The following is a 3,635-nucleotide window of genomic DNA, read 5'->3' as shown; positions in this document are numbered from 1 at the left end:
CTTAGAATGACCCACACATTGCTTTCAGTGTTATCCTGACAGTTGCCAACAATTAGGAGTGGCTCATTCTACTATCTTCATTATTCTGGGTATGGAAGATGATATTGTATGCCTTGGCCAGTTGACTACTGTCTCCATTTAAAAAAATACAAGTAAAAATCCAGATACATTCAAACATTAAGTCAGGTAAAAATAGATCTATCTCAAATGAACACATCCTGCTGAACCAAGCCAACTGTGTGGCCTTCTTTTCCCAGACAGTGTCAAGTTTTTATTGCAAAATGTGAAGAGAACAGAGTCACCTGAGTGTGATGTCACTGCAAGCCTCTGAGGCCAGCCTCTGTCAACAGCTCAAGTAAGGCCTAGTCCCAAACTAGATGAGGCCAACTCCATATCTGCTTATCCTGTCCTACCATGATTTGTTCTGACAGACCATACCTTATCCTAAAAGCTAATAAAAATATTCTCTAGATTTCTGTCACCCACTAGAAATACAACTATCCATGCCACTCTGTCAATTAACTTGCTATGTTCGTTGTTTAGTAATTGTGGAGAAAAAACAAGCAGAATTCATTGAAATTTTCTGGTCTAAAAATACATCTAAAAATGTCTCCATCTGCTAAAAGGTAGTTTTGTATCTCTACAATGTGAAGAACATGTTTGGTTCTCAGGCAGTCAAAACAATCATGGGCACTTGGGGCTTTCAGAGAAACTAAGCTGATTCAATATCACTGGGTAGGCTAATGACCAGTTTCCTGGGAGAAGATCAGAATGGCTTGCACCAGCCATGACTTCAAAGGCAGAGCAAACTGAGGAGTAATTGCATTTTCATGTGTTGATGAAAACACCGTCTACCTAGTGATCTTATGTCTGCTTGAATATTACAGGATTTGCATAGTATTATTGTAGAATTATCAAATGTGGTGTTTACCATAGCCTATTGAAGTAGGGCAGTGTTTAAATGATCTTAGGGAGCCTAACAGTTTGTATGCACGTGTGTGTGTGTTTGCTTAATAAAGAACACAAACGGAGTGACTTATACAATGGAAATGATCTCATAGCTCTGGAAGCCAGAAGGTTAGGGACAAGACTATGGAAGGGTGGTTTCCTTCTGTGGTTATGGGGGCAGATTTGTTCTCTGCCTCTCCCGGTTTGTCACACATGCTTGGCATTCTTTGGCTTTAAGCACATTACCTTATTCTCTGCCTTTATCTTTACAAGGTGTTCTTCCCATGTATGTCTATGTCAAAATTCTCTTTGTTTATAAGGACATCACTTGTCCTGGCCTAAGAGTCAACCCTATTTCACTATGACCTCATCTTACCAGCCTATTTCCAAAAACAGATCACATCCTGAGATACTGAAAGTTAGAATTTCAAAATATATCTCTGAGGGTAATGGATACAATTTAACCATTGCAGTGGTACTTTGGTGAAAACGGGTCATATAAAATTAGAATCCTTACTGAAAAGATAATAAAGCTTAGCCTCATGCACGAGTTGACTTTATACTGGCTTTTGGCTCTCACTATCTCTGGATTGGTGGATTACATACTTCCCAGAGATTCTAGTTTTATTCTAAATCAAAAGTCTTTTCTTCAAAGTAGTTTCCTCTATAGAAAAACAAAACAAAACAAGACCAAAAAACTCAAAACCGATCTCTTGGGAAGATGCATCATCAACCCTTTCCAGGTAGGTTAACTGCAGTCACCCCCTCTATTCACTGACAGAGCTGACTTCTCTTTTAGATTTTGTATCTTTTTTCTCCTGACCTCTTTAGCTACTACATATAACTACTATATATAGCTAGTGTAGCACTCAGAACTGTTTGCCTGAGAACTTATATGAAAAGCCATCTTGAGGAGTAGACCTCAGTGTAAACCCTTGTAAACCCTTATGGACAGAAACACACACAGACACTTTTCTAGCCACTCAGGGACTCCTATTGGTAGAGGCAACCAAAATTACTCTTTAAGAATAAAGAAGGTCCAATTTCCCTTAACTTAGAAAATTTACTATTTTTCTGAACCCCATGTGCGATTTCACATAGAAAAAAATGTTTGAGAGAGAGAGAAATCAAAAACGTTGTGAACATTCATCTCAGGCCAAACACTCAAACTGTGGTCCCTTTTCCCTAAAGACTGTTGATATAGTCTTCCATGTGTATCCTAGACTCCTCTATCCACAAGGTCGTTGATCTTGACTTTTCCAGACAGTTTGTAACAGAATCAAGCAACTTTGGAGTTATTTGTATTTGGCAGTGCCTATTATGTATCAAATAGATTCTGTCTCTCTGGGTCAAAGCCAATAATTATAGATGTCAAAATAGACTGATAACTGAAACCAGTGAGGAATGTATCAGTTGCCCAGTGGGTGGTTGAATAAAACCTAAGCCAAATTAAATAATGGAGAGGCGTGTGTGTTATAAAGCCACAAGGATTTAATCCACAGCAGCTATTATTTCCACATGCTTCTGTTCCACTAAGGTCAAGTGTTTCTGCAGCAAATGCAGAATTTCCAACTTATTATTCCCTGTTTAAATACCGCTTATCTAATAATTCAGAACTACAGTCTAATGTATGAAAGCTAACACCTTCAAACAGAGATTTCTTGAATTTTGTACCAGTTTGCTCTGCCCCATTATGCTTATTGACATATGGGTTCCGACATGCTCAAAATAATATCAAGTACATAAATCATTCCCATTGTGTATTAGCACTATTCTAACTGTGTGGATGATGTCAGGTCAGATCAGCAGGACAAGCCCCAACAGCAAAGGGTACCACTTCATTGCTGTGTAGCCATTGTGAATACCCAAGCTGACTCCTTAGACATATAAACTTTAACTTGGGGAATTTATGAGGTCACCCCCCACCTTCGCCATCATCATTGAGAAACAAACCAGTTAAGAATCTAGAACTTTTTCAAAAAAAAAAAAAAAGAATCTAGTGAGGTAAGCAGTTTTTGAGATGTTGTATAGTGCATGAGCAAAATTTATTTTACTCTCCTAAAGGTCAAACAAAGTTATAACTGAAAACCAAAACAAATCACCATTGGGCAACATGAAAGGTAAGCTTGTATAACAGGATGGCTATAAAGTGGCCTTTGTAGGGTTCAGGTGTAAAAGGCTTGGGCTTCAGCAAACAGACCTAACCATTGGGGCATGCTTGAAACATGGAGATGTGATATAATCAATGGGTTAACCTATCAATAGATTCTTGAATTGATGGCATTATGGGTAGCTGATAGAAAATTTGAGAGGTAAGGACCTTGTTCAAAAAAGTTGGCAATTAGGAGTGCACCACTGGGGACCATAACATTTAGCTTCTTTCTCCCTCTCAGCATCATGGCTGACATGATGAAGTTAGTCACCTCAATCATATGCTTCTACTGTTATGATATATCACCTGACCCCAAGTCCAAAGCAATGGAACCAGCAGGCCATGAACTCAGAGTTTAGTGATCACCTCCAGGAATAGAGTTTCTCATCTCCTAAGGACAAGAATTAAGAGACTGATGTTAAAATGTATGTCTAGGTCTGTCCTGACTCAAAATATATCAGAGAAGCATTGAGAAGAACTATCCATCTGTGATGAAGCTCTGCCACTGGATCCCGACTTAATAGCTCTATTAGGG

Source organism: Mus caroli, chromosome 8 (genome assembly GCF_900094665.2).
Source record: "Mus caroli chromosome 8, CAROLI_EIJ_v1.1, whole genome shotgun sequence".
NCBI lineage: Eukaryota > Metazoa > Chordata > Mammalia > Rodentia > Muridae > Mus > Mus caroli.
The sequence above is the reverse complement of the archived record's forward strand: the minus strand, read 5'-3'. Positions refer to the sequence as shown.